Source organism: Erpetoichthys calabaricus, chromosome 10 (genome assembly GCF_900747795.2).
Source record: "Erpetoichthys calabaricus chromosome 10, fErpCal1.3, whole genome shotgun sequence".
NCBI classification, from domain to species: Eukaryota; Metazoa; Chordata; class Cladistia; order Polypteriformes; family Polypteridae; genus Erpetoichthys; species Erpetoichthys calabaricus.
Window position 1 is genome coordinate 93,071,481 of NC_041403.2, and position 18,185 is coordinate 93,089,665.

The window sequence follows — 18,185 nt, forward strand, 5'->3', positions numbered from 1 at the left end:
ATCATTTCTACACTTGGGTGCCTTAGTGCCCCCACACAGCCACACAACTTATTAGCGATATGAACAATTACTTGACTAATCCTGATCGTCATGGACATCTGGTGAGGAAGGCAGGCTTTATTGTAGGCATGGAGCTGGACAGTTTGACATCCGTTACAGAGCGACGGGCACTGAGCAGGCTCCTGTCAATCATGGAGAATCCACTGCATCCACTAAACAGTATCATCTCCAGACAGAGGAGCAGCTTCAGCGACAGACTGCTGTCACTGTCCTGCTCCACTGACAGACTGAGGAGATCGTTCCTCCCCCACACTATGCGACTCTTCACTTCCACCTGGGGGGGTAAACGTTAACATTATTCAAAGTTATTGTCTGTCTGTATACCTGCATTGTTATCACTCTTTAATTTTATATTTTCTTTATCAGTATGTTGCTGCTGGAGTATGTGAATTTCCCCTTGGGATTAATAAAGTATCTATCTATCTATCTATCTATCTATCTATCTATCTATCTATCTATCTATCTATCTATCTATCTATCTATCTATCTATCTATCTATCTATCTATCTATCTATCTATCTATCTAAGGCAACAATGAAAGAAATGAATACATCTTTTTTGCTTTGCGCCTTCCCCCACCATAACCTATCGTCTATGGGGGAGGAGTTTTAGATTTGTCACAAATTTCAATCTCCGGTTTTCAATGGATCTTGACGTTTTAGGGTCCCCTGATAACAAAAACATCTCAGTGATGTGTGTGTGTGTGTGTCTATGTATCACAGTGTCTTGAGGACGGTCTAGAGCTAAAACGGCTGGACGGAAAAATACCAAACTCAAAGCCTGTTATGAGATGATGATGTGCTGATTAGTTTTTGAGTTAAATCGTACAAGAGAAAGAGGAACTCCAGAGGAACCCTCAAATACTATAATTAATTATGAATTCTTCTCGTCAATTGCTATCATAATGACCTATTTTATGATCAGAAAGATCAGCATCAGATGGATAAATAATTACGGAAATGTTATAGAATAGTTTGGGTAACTTGGCTCACACGACTCAAAGACTACTGACACTCATGACCAAACTTTTTTTCATTTAATATACTGACAAACGATGCATCATACAGTTACACATTCAACTCTCTGGAAACCTGATAGGTGTAAAACAGGGTGTTTAATGATGGGTTGTTCTAAAATGACCACAAATAATATTAAAGTCTGAGTAAGCAATATGTCTGATGTGGCAGAGGACAAATGCTCATCTTTAGCTCAACCACTCAAAAATCAAACCTGCTCACATGCTGCCATCAAGCGAAATACCCACGGACTGAGACTTCTTGAAAAGGTGTATGCCTTGAACCTGCTTTTGGGCAGAACTCAGAAAACAATAACAATCCAGAGAGCACAGGATGACAAGCAAGGAGTGCTACTGTCAAAATAAAGGTGGTAGGAATGTATTGCTTTTATTGCAGTTTTAATGCTACAAGGGATGGGAGTAAAATTCCCTAGTAACATCAAACCAAAAAAAATACTGGGATGAAAGGAAATTTGTTATCTGCCCTTCAGCGTCAACTGTGACTGTTTTTTTTTTTTCTTTGCCAATTCCTAACCACAAATCCGTTTAGCCCAATTACTGTAATTAATCTTCAACTGCTGTTCACAACAGAGTGACTCTGATCAGAGCACTCCCACAGTAGATGGCTTATTTTTCGTGCCTCCAGAAACGGCTTAATCCAGTATGAAATGACACACAGCTTATTCAGGGGCCTAGGAGAGTCTTCAGCTTTATATTGTTTTAAACCATATTTAAAACAAATATTAAGGAGATTCATATAATCTAATCCATCCATGTATTTTCAGACCTTCAAAATTCTGGTGCTTCTACCAGTTCAGTGTGGTCACACATCAATTACATGCCAGAACTGGTGGCTGAAAGGAAAAAAAAGAAAAGGTACTATGCCAGGTGTTTCAGCTTATTCAGCAAAGGAGTTTGGCAGCTATATCCCCCCTTGTACGTTAAAACACTAGAACAATTTTGTCGAGAACAGGCCATTCAGCCAAAAAAGGCTCACCAATACTAAATGCCTAATTTCTCCAAAATAACATCAAGTTGAGTTCTGAAGATCCCTAAAGTCCTACTGTCTAACACACTACTTGGTAACCTATTCCATGTGTAACAGCCTGGGTCCACTGAACTAACTTCATTCATAATTTTAAACACTTCAGTCATGTCACCTTTTAATCTCTGTTTCTTTAAACTGAAAAGGTTCAACCCCTTTAATCTTTCCTTACACATATATACAGTAAGTTAGGACATGGAGAGAGTTTAGGTGGCAAACATTTGGTTCCCCACTGGGCTTAAATCCCACTTGCTATAATTCCCAGCAGATAGCTGCCAGTTAATACATATGGCATTGAAGTACCAAGAGGTTGTAGAAGTGCCAGTACTGCATATTGGTCAATACTGGTTGATGTGAAACAGTGCCAGTATGCAGGAAACTCTCCTGGCCCTCCAAACAGCAAAATGTAGAAGTATCAGTATTGGTGAGTACTGGCCCACTTCCAACCTTGGACAACAGTAGTCATGCAAACACTCTCACAGGCATCACAAATTAACCTAAAACGGATGTCTTTGGGAAGTGAAAGGACAGTAGAAATAGTTGGAAAACACAACACAGACACAAGAAGCACATGCAAACTAAACACAGACAGTGACAGGCCAGGGGTTTAAATCCAGGATTCCAGGGCTGTCAGACAGCAGCACTAACCATTACAACACTATGACACCCAAGAATGGCTTCCAAAACCTCAGATGCACTACACTGTGTCAAGGCCAGTGTTCTGGAGACCAATTTTTGTGCGGACAACACATTTCACAGCACTACTCCCATGTTTGCTACACCCACCACCTACTTCTTACAATGTCCAGAGCACAAATTCAACCTCCATGAACAAGATGGCATTAGTTGTTACTGAGAAGAGCAGAAGGGAGACACCATTGTGTTGTCTGTCAAGCTTTAAAAACTACTAAAATTACCAGCTACAGTTGCCATTTTGCAATAAATGAGGTGAACCTCCATGGTCTTCATGATGTTTTCATCTTTTTCCTTCCCATTTAGAAGTTAAACACCTTGACTGCTCAGGACCCATTAGCATGACCATCATTAGAGCGGTCTCAAGTCTCTTTTCCTTTCCTTCATTTTATTTTTTATTTTGCCTATAGAGCATGTTTATTTTATATTGGTTTTGCTTTTGTATTAGTTTCTATGTACATGCAAAGTACAGGGGATTCTTGGGTTACAACATCTCGGCATACGTTTCGAGTTTACAACGCTCACGCCCATAAAAACATAAAAAAAATGAAACGTGAGTGTTTCGGCTTACGCCGTTTGCGTCGTACTTACAGACTACGTGGGTAAACTTGTTTGGTTGCGTGTGGAGCAAGTGTTCCGTTTGTATTGCTTTGTTTGGCGACTTTTTGGCCCTTATAATGGCTCCTAAACTAAAGTAAGAGTCTTCTGATGGTAGTGCTTCGAAGAAGAGGAAAGCCATCACGATGGAAGTGAAATTAAACATTGTAAATAGATCAGAAGGAATAAAGGTAAGGAATTTTTTACACTAATTTTTTGTCATTTTTTCTGTTACTACAGTACAGTGTACAGTACAGTATATTTATGCCCTTTTCCTATTTCTGTGGCTTAGTTGTGTTTTTATGTTCTAGATTATGATTTTGCAAATGTGTTAGGATAGGGTGTGTTTCGACTTACACCAAAATTCAGGTTACATCACTGTTGTAGGAATGGAACTGTGCCGTAACTTGAGGACCCCCTGTATTGGTTCTATTTATATTATAAAAATTAAAAAGTTTTCAAAAACATTGTATAAAATGAAAGGCTGAGATATTAGCTGAGGCTTTGTTTTCTTACATTGTCAAAGCAGGCGTACTGTTATTAATGCATTATTAACTATTTTAATTTACAGATAACTACAGTAAAAGAAAAAAAAAACTGTAAGCATTTTAAAACTGAGTAACAGCCGGATGCATATCATGTATGAAAGACGCACCAGGGGCACAGACCTAAAATAAAGGCTATTCTGTTTTCAGGACTGTCCACCCTCTTCTTGTATCACAGATTAACATGACGGCGTGAATCTGCAGTTCTGAAGTTTAAAAATAAGACTCAAAAACAACTTAAAAAATAACTATCAAAACATAAACAGTCTTAACAATGCAAAGTGGCAATCCTCTTGAGATCTGCAATCAGAGTGAACCTTCGATTACATTTCCTCACTCTTGGCTCTGTGGCCAGTCCCACCCACTGTGGCTCCCGACCGGGAATCCCAGCAATGCTCTGAAAAGCTGAGGCAAAACGCAACGTCGGCTTTGGCTGCCCAATGCTGTAACTTGAGAGAAGCGCAACTGGAACAAAAAGACTGCGCCAGCTGAACTGCCGGCTGATTCTGGTGCCCCATTGGATGTTTAATCCGCTTGAGAATAACCAGGCTTTATTTTAGGCACTGTAATTATGGGACAAATCTAAATAATCAGCGTCTATGAGCCTAGTCGATTATATTTACTGCAATTGGACATAATCCTAGCATTTTCACATCCTGAGTTGCAAAGCAGTGAGAAGGTTTGTTAAAACCCAGATGTTTATAGTATCACCAAAAAAAGTCAGAAGTTTAATAGCAGCCAGTAGTAATTTGGCTTCTGAGGTAGACCTGATCTGATCAAACCTGTCATTTCCAGTATAGGGTTTATATCAGTAGCTCTCGACAGAAACCATGGACCAATTCTGGATGGGATGCCTGTCTATGAAGCTGCTCCAGTTTAATTTTGCCTATCAACTTAACAGCATGCTTCTCAGATTTCCACACAGTCTTACAATAGGAAATAAAATCATTTTGGCTTCATTTTATCAGGAGAAACAAATAAGCACAATATCAAACTAGTATAAAGCCTCCAAAATAAAGCACACACTCATTGCATCAATACGCTTTACGAGAAGGTTAAGCATATCAAACGTCAGTCCACTTTTAAAGGAGAACTGTATATAAATTGACACGTGAACGCAATTTTAATGTTTGCGGAGAGCAAGGTTGAATCTGGTCCTTGTAAAGCTGGCAGTAGCAGAGTGTATTTGGTTAATCTGGGCCTGACTTGCAGGGAGGCTCAAAGGTCACTTTCCTTCCAGAAAGCAGGAAATTCCAATCAGCGTCTATCGACCGCTACACATTTAAAACATTAGGCTGGACCACGTTCAAGCCCAAAACAGGGACTTGTTCTGAGGTGTGTATCAAAAAAAGTACCATGGGTAGCTTAAGAAAATAATAAAACACACTACAAAAATGTACTCGTCACCTCCTTATAATAGTCTTTAACTCAACAGTAATTCTTTCAGCAAGAGTAATATTTCTTTATGAAAAGAGTGATTATTCTGTTCACATGAGAAACAACCTTTCTGAAGCCTCCTGAAAACGAATATGCAGGCGATATGAAAATAGGAAGGCAGAAAAAATGACTAAAAACAAAAAAGTCTTCAGACCTTGCAATGACGAGGGATTTTCAGATTTTAAGTAAAATATTTGCCACATCATTATAATATTACATCGTTATAATCCATCCATCCATTATCCAACCCGCTATATCCTAACACAGGATCACAGGGGTCTGCTGGGGGCAGGTTTCTTGAAGCTATAATGAACAGACAAGGATGGTATTGAATCCCAACTGGAATGGGTGCCAAGAAGGGAGGCCTGCTTGGAAGGACAGAATGTGAGATAAGAAAACATATTGTATTATACTATTGTGAAAAAGGATTTGTAGGTCTGTGAAGTTATTGCAATATAAAAATATCTTCTGTTTGAACCTAGGATGGTGCAGTGTAGTTATGTCTCGGGGTTTAGGGGCTCAGTGGTGCACCCTGCTGGTCACAAAGCGTTTATGTGATTGTAGGCTTTATTCGGGCCACATCTGAACGATATGCAGTTTAAGTGAACTCTGACACCACGTGAGTTAAAGACTGGCAACCCATCAAGTGTTGGTTCCCACCTGGTACCCACTGCTCTCTACAACCCTAAAATGGTTATAGACATTTAAAAAAAATGGAAGGAAATTTTGGCAAAAATAAGAACAGCTATTTTTTGGCTGTCATTAAAGCTGCACCACCTGAGCACAAACCCTCCAACCAAAGCACAGTGGTCCACATGGATGACGTGGCTGACAAAAAGAGAACATCCGCTTTCTGCATTCCTTTAAGGAAGGCAGCAACAGAAGTTAAAAAACTCTTATCAATTCATGGCTCTCCCGAAATGATGAGGCAGCTATTTCACGGATTGTGTAACCAAGGTGCTTTCTGACTTTTCAGTTAGAGACATTTTTATTATCTGGACACTAAACAAAAAAAAATCTTTGTGCTCACTCCTCAACTCATTATCTACATAAACAGAGGAATTTATTACTTTGCTCCAACCACATGCACGCACGCATGCACGTGTGCATTCTTCACCTGCAGATACCATGCCAGTACATTACAACACGTTAGTCAGTACATTACAACACATTCCTTTGAAATACCAACCAGCCTGGTGCCCTATCATGACATGAGCAGGAGGACACAAAGCTAAAACAAACACTTTTATTGTGTGTAATGTTAGTTTGAGGAGGTGAAAGGAGTAAAAATACGCCATAGTGGCAACTGAAAGTAAAAAATGAAACATATTTTGTTAAATTTCCCTGACAAGCACAATTAAAAAAAAAAAAAAAAAAAAAAAAAAAAAAAAAAGTCCATGTGCCACTTGGCAACTGACAACAAAACTAGGGCAGTGGAAACGGAGCTCCCAAATCAACTCAACGCAAATGGAGATCAGAGGTCACCTTCGTTTATGATTTAATGCCAGCTCTAATAAAATTTCTCTATAGAATGGCAGAAGGTAAATTATTTAGCTTTTTTTTTGCTATAATTGCTAAAAACATAAGACTGACCCTTAAGGGCAAAACAATCTGTTCTAATTTCTGCAATTTGGAATAAAACACAAGTATACAGCAGTGGGGTTCAGCAGTCACTGAAAACAACCTTAAATCACAAAGGTGTCAGTGTTTTTATAAGTGAATGATTGCACTCATATGAGGTGCTGTGGGGAAGGGCAGGATGACTCACTGATGTGGTCTCCAAATTGGGCACCTTTGTATAAATAGTCAAAGAGGCAAAATATATTGTGATACAGTATATTAGGAAAGATGTTCACCTCAATGGAGTTGGGGAAAAGAAAATACAAGATACCTATTTCTAAAACACTAAAGAGTTTATTTTTATGTGTAGTTAAAGTCTATCAGGTGACCTGAGACGCACATCAGCATCTAGTGCCTCATTTCCTTTCACAAGAATCTTAATTAGTGCGTTTATGCGCAGTTCAATAACCTGAATATTTACAGAAACCTGATTTCTTAAAAATGCCATGTAAACCCTTATTCCAATAAGAGAAAATGGGATATTGGCCTCGAACAGAGGTAGATTTCTCTGCAAATATCCTAATTATGAGACCTTGCAACCCCTTAACCAGGCTACTGTTAAGGATTTCGTAGTTGCACTCTCTCAGCTTACTCATGTATTTGCTGCGCACATGCTTTCGGCAGCCACGGGTAGAAGCATCTCTAAAATAAATTTCTTGAGGCAAATGTTCTGGCGATCACATTATTCCTTCGCCTGGTTGAAATAATATTTCAATATTTCACGAAATTGTTAAATTTACGTTGATGAGATGAACGTACAGTGCTAAACTCGACAACATAATCTTGAAAGCAGTAAGGTAACATGTTAAAAGTAAGGCGCTGAGTAGTCCAATTACTTATTAAAGTAACGAGTAACCTAACACATCACTTAAAGTGCAAACACCTGCGTTATTATTCTAGCATGTGTAAGTGCAAGGCAAGAAGCACACACAGTGGGTCCTTTGCAGGGCTCAGTCATACAGCCATGCAAAAAGAGAATGCTGCATGCAATCAGGTAACAGAAACCTATAAATAAAGCGTCAAATCAACTAAACGCATTTATAAAACACAAGAAAATTATCATGCTTATTTTCGATGATGATGCTTAACTCTTTTTTTTGCTCTTCTTAATAACATCGGGCTGTTTTACCAAAGTTGAATTCCAGAAGATTACTTGTGTATGTAAACGTGGATTATTGAGAAACTAGGCTTCTGCCTTAATCGTGTTATTAAACAAAAAATCTAATTGTTCTGGAGTTTCAGATTAAATTAGAGCTAACTAGGGACTGAGCTGCACAAGTAAGTAAGATGACCTACTCATTGTGACCTGGGGATTCAGTGGCTGAAATGGCACTTTAAAACCTCCAAAACACCTCAGCAGTAAATGCTTACCTTCCTTAAACTTTACAGTTTATCCTTTACAGATACTCATCTTAGGCGCTTGCTGGATTATTGAACTGTTAATACCACCAGCTTTGTCTTTCAAACAATGTATTTTAGATAAAATGTGACCGGCATGTGTGCAGCAAACAGACTGCCCTTCAGACAGACTCCTGTCACCTTTATGCTTTTCTAGATTAAGAAATGGCCTTTGCCATATGTTTGGAGCCAGGAGCCTGAAAGTCAGTGCCATCACACCTGTCTTTTTAAATGCCATGGAAGTGCATGCTGATATTGTTACTACCTAATATGCAGACCACTGGGGCTATCCACAAATAAATACAGATATGCAGACAGAAGGAGACAGATGGGCAGTGAGTGATAACACCATATATGAAGAGCTGAAGAGAAAAACTCAAGAACATATACCTATCTCCTAAAATATGAAAGATAGCTTTGTGTGGTAAGGCTATGTGTGAGAATAGTCCAAATAAGGGTCACAGGGGAATAGAGCTTATCCCTGCAGCATTTAAAGTTAGGCAAGAACCAGCATTAAATGGGGTGTAAGTCTATTGTAAGATCCTCTCAGCACCCACCCATGCTCACACTCAGAATTGTTAATCCACCTAACACATCTTTGGGATGTGGGAGAAAACTAACACAGCCACTGGGTGTACACAGAGGAGGCATGGGCTTCAAACTCACTCATGTCACTCACATAATTTCAAAATGGAGTTTATATCCAGAGACATACCATCTTTGGTTGCCCAAAGTGTATGAGCCAGTGTCATGACCTAGGAAATGAAAAATGAATGAATTATTTGATTTAAGATTTCACAATCATTGCCTTACTCTTTCATGTCTTGAACATCTCCCTGTCACTTTCATTCTTCTCTAATGGGACAAAGACAAGCAACATGAAACAAAGGATGAGACAAGAAAGTAAAACATCAGCCTTTTGTAAGTTAAACACAGCTCTCTCATGCAAAACACTATTAATTAGCTGTAATGGAGTCTCTTCCTGTTGCTTTTTTTCTGTCTTCATCCTAGGGGAAGCTGGCAGAGGAAAGCTATCAATAGCTGGGGATCCATGTCCCAGCCTGATTAATTAAAACCCACACACAAAAACATTATGGGCCTCTAATGGACAGACATAATGGTGGTGAAAGTCTCCACTGAGTGACTGCACTGTGCAGTTCAAGTCAGGCATCAAACGGTCCACAAGGATTTCTAACTGTGATGATCATCGCTTTTTTTTTCTCTCCAACTCAATGGGGAGAGTACAGTGCAGAGCAGCTTTAAATTCTGAAGTCTCAGAGGAACTGGTAGCCATCCAGCATCTGCCTTTGTTTCCACAGAGAGAAACAAAACATATTTTGCACCAAAGAAATCTTAAGACATACATTCAGATTTATCTGGAATAAAAGAAGACTGTGCAAAAATACAAGCATCCTTGAAGTGTTGCCTTTAATCCAATTACAATCTGTGCGTGCTAAGAACCCAAGTCAAGCCCTAGGCCACACGGCTCTGCTCCAGATGCAACTCCGTTTGAGGTTTCTGCATAGTTAGACCGGGCTTTATGTTTAAATGCTCCACTCACCTGCTGCTTTACAAGCTTTTCCTCCCATTAAAAAGATTTACAAGCCTTCATCTATTTGAGCAGCTTTGAAACTGATAAGCTCTAAGGCTTGTGTCTTTGACATGAACGATCAGAAACTGCAATAAAGTGACTCATTTTCATTTTTTATGTGTAGAAAAATAGTAGGAGATGTGAAAGCTCTCTCTTTTACTTTTTATTTAGATGACAAACTCATCTACATGAAGACAGTAGGTTTACAAACCTTAAACATTTTAAGTTTGCTCTTCAAATTTCGGACTTTAAACATTTTGCTTAACTCTTGTTGAGCACACATACCATTATTTAATCTATGTCACTTTTACTTGTTCATAACAGACGAGTGTGTAGCAGACAAAAAACTGACCTATGTAATATCCTCTTTAATTTAAAACTGGATAGATGCAATGATTTTTAAAATCTTTTTTCCACTGCCTACAACATGTAAACTTTGCACCACACCCAATCAATTGTCCTGAGTTTGAATACAATATTCAGTTATTGTCTCTGTAACGTCTACTTGTCCTGCCTGCACCTGTGTGAGTTGTTCTCCTACATCACCTAAAGACGTGTGACTTAGACCAACAGTTCTCTATATGACTTCGAGTCAGACTTTCTGCATTACACTGATTTAAAGATGTCACAATTAACAGTTACAAAGGATGAAGAATTATGCAACTCCCTCACGACTTTTCAGCAAATTATCACAAGCTCACCATGTTTTGTCAGCCTGATAACTCCAAAGGTCTTATGAATGTTCTTCCAGTTATGCTGATTTCAGCTGCAGTCTTGGCTTGTCTTGTTTCCTTTCTCCATACTACAGGGATATTCTAATGGGTGGGGCCCTGAGTTATGATGTGTTCATGTAATAATGAACCGATAGAAATAAAATAAATACAGTGCATACCTTGACAGACATGTAAACGATCTAATCACATTTGGTGTTGGAAATGGTTGCCTTCTTGCAAACACAAATCAACATGACGCACCATATTGGCAAAGGTATCCGCAAGCATCTTAGGGCAGAAGGCAGCAATTTCCTGTTCAATGTTTCGCTGTAATTGTTCCAGTGTATGAGGCTTGTTCTTGTACACTCACTCATTCGTACATTTATCCAGAAATACTGTGATCTTTATTTTGTTTGGATTGCTTCATTGTTAAGACAGTAACACATTATAACTCGGGCCCCGCTCATTAGAATCACCCTCTATCATGGTACAACAAACATGAAGACAGATGAGCCTCTCTTCTGTTTGCTTAGTCCAAAACACCTGTTTTTCTTCTTTTCTTGTGGCCATATTGCATGCATTGTATGTTCATTGTTTGTCCACTCTCATACACAGGAGCCCACTCCTATGATTTAACACAAAATCAAACCTGTTTGAACTCTATGACAATGCTGGTGGGGATGCCACACTGCACAGATGACAATCATGGGTGCTGTGACTCACGGTCACTTGCTAAAATTAGATAAATTTAGACTACTGCTTAAAATTGCTGAAAAAGTTCTGTAGTGTGACGGCAGCTTTAACATCTCTGAATAGGCCCCATTGCAATACTGTGTGTTAGCATGGACTCTAGGATGGAATGACACCCTGTCCCCACAACCCTTAACTGAATACAATGTCGTCACAAGAAAAAAAAACAAAATTCAAAATCAAATGGAGACAATCACTTTTATGATGAGCTTAAAATGTATGGCACTTTAACTTTATAACATTGTGGCCTCTTTCTATGCAGATGTTGTCACTTATAGGTTTAATGCAAGGCACTATACACTTACAAAGAAAATTGAATAACCACCAAAAACATTAAATCGCCTCTATCAGAAAGAAATTAAAGGTAATTGCAGCACTGCCATAAAGAAAAGAAGTTTAGAAATACAATGTTTCAGAAGAAGATCACACAGTTAAAATGTTGTGGCAGCAATAATTTTTTCTTCTTCTTTCAGGAAGAGAGTAACCTTGACTTTTTTCGGTTATAGATAAACATTGACACAGTGTGCACTACCTAAACTCATTCTGCTAATACACAAAAACAATTATTAACTGTGGCTGAAATGTATACATGTTTGGATTAGGAATGCTGGGGGGAAAAACCTACTGTGTCCTTGGGCTGTCAAATGCTTCATGTATATCTGTCAGGTGTGCACTTTCTATATTTGCAATATCAGTCTGCCAAACAATCTTAATGCAGAGCAAATAGGGTAGTTTGTAATGAAGGGTACGGAGACAGACAACCGTCCAGTGGATAAAATCAAGGTTACATGCTCTTGCTGTTGGGCCAGATCAGTTAGGACATTCTTACCTCATGCTAAACTTGGAGGTGCTGTTACCAAGGCAGAAATCATAATATGTAGGTAAATGTTAGCCTAGTAGTACTGTCTCATGTGTAGCATTGCTTTGTAGTAAGGACTTATTTTCACCTATAAGTTTGTAATGAAAACTTGATTTTACTTTACAATCTCTTGTAATACTAAATAATTGCACTGACTGGTTACTTGAATAAAGGCTTAGGTTCACAACAGAAAATAGCTGAAGTTGCCACTTTTCGCTAACAGCTGTGAAATTCCGAGGTACATGAAGAAGTGCAAAGGCCACAAGCCTCCCAACTCGGCTCCTTGGGGAAATTATTTTTTGTTGAAGCTAAATTCTTCGCTATAAGCAAATTTATGCTGTTAATGGAAGGTGGTATTAAACTGTACTGGCTTTTTACTCTTCTCTACAGAACTTTATACATATGCATAGTTTTCTTTTTAAAGAGGAAATCGGCAAAATGTTTTATAAAGCAGGGCAGATTAGAAATCCTCAATCCCAGAGTTTTCTAAATACTGCATTCATAATGAACATTCATGCAAATAGGATCAAGTTAGTTACCTCAGGCTTTGCTGTCTTATCATTTGCATTTCCTTTCAGTTTGGTTAGGACAAAAGCCACAGTTAAAGAGCCAGAAACTTAAGTAAGCAAACTAAAAGAAATAAAAAAATCAGATAAACATTACGCCTCTTCCAGGACCGATTGCAGTCTTGTATAAAATGTTGCCTTCATAGTATCCACTCTACGCTCCACTGTGACCCCCTGTGACCCCAGGCTGGGTTTGAGAATGTAATGTTAGTCAAAAATTAATTTCTGTATAGAAATAGGAACACTCTATACACAAACTGCTTTGTTATTACCTGCTGAATTATAGTACAACTAGGCATTATTACCATGAACTTAATTGTGTAACGGGATGAGATCAAGTCTCTTTCTTCATCACCATCTGTATGTGTACTTGCATGTACTGTTATTCATCTATTTATTATAGAGTGCCTTTTTCTGTATATCGATCTATTATGTAATGCCTTTTTATCCATCTGTTTGTAATTATTTATTTTATCTGTTGTCATGCATGAGTGTCTGAGGGTAACCTTCTGTTATCATCAGAGGAAAGCATTACCACGGGACACAAGGGGGCACTGTCGCTGACGGTATTGTCTCTTTGTCAACCCTCAGCTCAGAGAAACTCCCCAAAGACTGCAACTGACTCCACCCCGTCCGGTCCAGCAACTATAAAATTTAGACACTACTGACAGGGGTCACCTCTTTCCAGGAAGAGTAGTCTGCCAGATGGAGCTCCATGTGACCGCTCTGCACAGCCTTGACTCAAGCCCAAACAACTACCAGGAGAAACTGCCCTTTGTTTCTGTTGCTTGCACCATCACGTGCCTGTTTATTTTGTAGGACTTATTAGTTATTAAAAGTAGCGACCCGGCTGGTGTTCCAACATTTCTTTGGTGGATCTGTGTGTTCCCTTGGTTCATGACACTGTCTATCTGTTATGTACAGACTTATTCTTCTCAGTTTATCAATCCATCTATTTTATAGGTCTTTTTAATTGGTTTATTTAACCAATTATTATCTAGTGCCATTTTATTTACCTATCTAGCAATGTGTTATATATTGTGACAGACGACCGGCTATGGACTCCGGTCATCACCCCCAGGCCGCTAGGAGGAGCCCTCCGGACAGCATATTTGTGCCCCGAGTTCCAGCAGGGCCTTATGGACTTTGTAGTGTTTTGACACAGCCCTGCTGGATACCTTGGGGGCCGCCAGGAGTCGCTGTAGGGGGGCTAGTGGGCTCTGGCATGCCATTTAACCCGGGAGTGCATCCCAGTCACGTGACTGGAAGAAGCGATGTGCTCCCGGGATGAAGAAAAGGACTTCGCCCTGACCCGGAAGGAAAACAGACTTGTGGGTTTGGCTTGGAGCCACTTCCGGGTCAGGGGCTTTAAAAGGACTCTGGGTGAGCCCAGACATTGAGCTGAGCTGGGAGGTAGGGTGGCGACGTGTCTGGGAGAGGAGGAGTATTGTTTATAGAGAGAATTGTGTTTAATGAGTGTGGAGTGGAGGGTGCTTTGTGCACAGTATAATATTATAATAAAGAATTATACTTTCACCTGGTCTGAAGAGTGGTACCTGTGGGTTCGAGAGGAGGAGGACACGCTTATCTGCTACAATATATAATGCCTTTTCAGCAACCCATCTCTCTCTCTCTCTCTGTTATGTAGTGCCATTCACATCTGCCTACTTCATGAATGATCTCACCGTGCTGTGTTCCTCTTGCACAGTGAGAGATGTCCTTCACTGAAAAATGCTGAATGTGTGACTCTGAATGATCTCATGCATCTGATTCATGGCAGATTCAATAAACTGTTGTTCGGTAAATAATTCTGAACATTTTCACACTCATCTCTAAGCCATTTCAAGTGTTAAAGGCGCTTTCTTTGCTTCACATTGTGCAAAGTTCAGTTCTGAATGTCCCTTTTATATAAAATTGTACACAAGCAGGAAATATATAAAATATATCTTCAAATATGTTTTAAGAAATCATTGGTACAGAAAAAGACAAAGTGTTGTCAATGGATGACGCTTAGATCATATTTCAAATTACATTACACAGCTTTTTACATTAAATCTAGCAAATGCAATTATGTAACTGGCTGCGGACTTTCAATTTAATTAGGGCCGGAATGTTTAAAATTAATAAGATCTCTATAAGTCATTTTCTGGCCATAACCAACCATGACCTTGATCACGTTGTTTGACTTGGATCAAAGAAAAGAAATACTATTACAAAAATGCAACGCTGGGAAATATGCTCACCAATTAATTCAGACACGAGGAAAAAAAAGTGTCTGGCTAGATGCCTTCCTTCAAAAAATGATAAAAAGAAACCTTCCTCAAAGAAAGGTTTTCTGGACATTTTAATGATCAAAAGTTTAATCTGGAGAAATACAGGAAGCTCTGTTAAACCAAATGATTCTAAAGCCAAATCCAAATTCCAAACTTGTCACTTGGCATCTGCTGGATTTTTGTGAACTGATGACACCATTGTAATGTGAATAAAGACGCTAATTTTATTGCCAACTACTAGAGGAAACTAAGCAGGTATGTTGCTGGTGATACAGCATTGTATATTATACAGCTTATTACAAAAACATCTTAAACACTCTCCTCTCCAAAACAAACCTGTCACTGTTCCCACTTTATTTATTCCATTCAAAGTTTCCATTGTGTATATTTTCAGCCTGGCATTTTTATTTAATGCATTGTGAGCCCAGTTTTACCAAGGATCTTATGTGCTAATGGCTTTGATAATCCCCAAAGGCCTTTTCAAATGATATCTAACAAGTCTGCGCACTTCTGGGTAGGAGGGAAACCTGGCTGGTGGCTACAAGGACATGTTCAGCTGCCAGTCATTAAGAGATGGGACTTGTCTGTAGCTTTACCATTAAAACCTTATCTCCAGCACTGTGTGTTTCACCCTGCAGTTTGAATACCTTGTATGAAGTTCTGTTCAGAAGCTTTTCCATAAATTTGAAAAAGGGAACACAGTCCTCCACCAGTCTTACCATCATACTCCCTTACCATACTACTTCCTCCCAACTAAAGCCAATTAAACATTAGTCATGGCTGTTGGAATGGTTTAAGTTCTGAAAAAACAGATGCACATCATCTTCTGCATTAACACTGCACCCAGGCCTTTGGGAAATCCATTGTACTTGCCCAGACATCATTATGTACATAAATCTCAGGTGCTTTTTGAAATTCCTGCCTATTTTTGGGGTCCTGCTTCTCCTTTTTATATGCTTTTGCCTGCCTTGAACTTGTTCTTTATGGTGCTCTGAGTCAGCTTTGGATTATAAGTAGTAATTTATTAGGGGTGCACCTAACGACTATTTTTTAAACGATTAGTCTAGTGATTATATTGTTGATTCATCGACTAATCTAATAAATAACTTGTACCAGCTACAGAGACTAGTGATGAGCAGTGAACAAACAAACTAGTTCTTTTGTACTTGTCTTGGTCTCTGAATGAAAGTACTGGTTTACTGACATTAACGAATGAACCTTTTCGAGGCAAGTGCAGTGCATGCTACGTTTTAAATAGCATTCCGCAACAGTCTGGAGCGATCATCTTATTGTCATTTAAAAATGCTGCTGTCCTCGGGAAATAGTCTATCAGTAAACTGTTTCAGCAAAACAGTTATGATGACAACTAGCCAATGACTGATTTGGTAGATGACACCAAGCCCCTCCTATTGATCGGTTCACTCTGTCTGAGTGACTATGACCGTCTCAGTACATGGAGTGATTGAATGAACCAGTATACCTCTACTGATCTGGAGAACTAATTCATGTTCGTTCACGAACTGCAGACAAGAGACTCAAAGTACAGTACACTGAAAGAATCAGTTTGTGTACTGAATCGCAGACAAAAGGCTTGCAGTACATTGAATTGCAGTTCAGTTCACTGATGATATTTGTAAAGCAGATTGCATCAGAAAGAAAGGGATATTAAACCAGGAAATTGTGGGAGATTAATCCAAAACAGAAAATGTTATTTAGTCATTTTTTTGTGTCCTCAGTTTTATTGAGATGTGTGCACTATTCTAAGGTTCTATGTGTATGATTTTTTATCTATTTATTGTTTAAATTTTTATTTATTGCCAAAACTCAATAAAGAGGATTATTATTAGTATTATCATGTATGAATTACTTATTTTGTTGCTTGCTTTTTATATTTTTTGTATTGTTTGATGGTTAACGTTGTTACACAGTTATGATGCTATTCTAGATTTTAAACTAGAATATTGGTTACTTTTGTTATTGAAGTGAACGAATCAGAGATTCGAATCATTTTGGAGAACTCAACGAAATGAATCGACTCACTAAAAAGAATCATATTGCACACCACTAACAGAGACATCTATTACTTTAAATGTAAAGCTGATGGGATTAACTGCATATTATGGGATGGCATGTATATTATGGGATATAGATAAAGGAAGTAAACAGCACACACATAACATGCCATCCTGTGGTTCCGAATCCATTTAATAGAATAAAGCAGCAGAACATATACAGTAATATGGTGTCAAAGAGTAAAAAACTAAATACTTAAAACAGTTATGGGTGTCGCCGGAGTTCCTTCACCTCGAATGTACTGGGATGCGGTCCATATGCTAGAGTTGTGGCGAAAGTTCAAACAGCACGTACAGTACAGCTAATGTTCACAGGCCCACTTCAAGACTAAAGGGAAAAGGAAAAGTGTAGTTACCTGTTGCTGAGGATTGCTGAAAAAGGACAGGACATCTACAACACATGGGCGTTATCCGAAGACGACAGTAAGAAATTACAAACATATTATGACCGTTCTGAGACTTATATAATGCCAAAAGCAAACCCGATATTCACACTCTCCACATTTCATGAAAAGGTGCAGGCACCTGGTCAATCGTTTGAAACGTTCCTTACTGAGCTATGGCTGCAAGTCAAAGACTGTGCATATGGGAATAGCTAGAGACATCTGTTATTTTAAATGCAAGGCTGATGGGATTAACTGCGTATTATGATGATATGTATATTATGGAGGAAGTAAACGGCACATGTAACAAGCCATCCTGTGGTTCTGAGTCCTCTTAAAGGAATAAAGCGGCAGAACATGTAAGAAAGTTGTCGATTAACAATAATAATTTGGAATTATTACGTTAATAATCTAACAAATACCAAAAAGCAAATGTGAAAAACTTTTATCTTTGGAATATCAATACTGTATTGTGTGATAAAGTAGAAAAAGGAATGTAAACTCAAAATCTCTCCAAATCAAAAGTTTAAGATCACGAATAAACATTTGATAACAAAAGTAGTGCTGT

At 38.7% G+C, this 18,185-nt stretch overlaps 3 protein-coding genes across 3 annotated transcripts in view; 2 read left to right on the forward strand and 1 right to left on the reverse strand.

Moving 5' to 3' along the window:
• The window catches only part of ndrg3b (ndrg family member 3b), a 1,230,027-nt gene that overhangs the window by 379,701 nt on the left and 832,141 nt on the right, over positions 1-18,185 (forward strand). The gene's annotated exons all lie outside the window — the stretch shown is intronic.
• The window catches only part of id1 (inhibitor of DNA binding 1, HLH protein), a 739,503-nt gene that overhangs the window by 291,707 nt on the left and 429,611 nt on the right, over positions 1-18,185 (forward strand). The gene's annotated exons all lie outside the window — the stretch shown is intronic.
• The window catches only part of arhgap46b (Rho GTPase activating protein 46b), a 175,395-nt gene that overhangs the window by 47,157 nt on the left and 110,053 nt on the right, over positions 1-18,185 (reverse strand). The window lies entirely within an intron of this gene.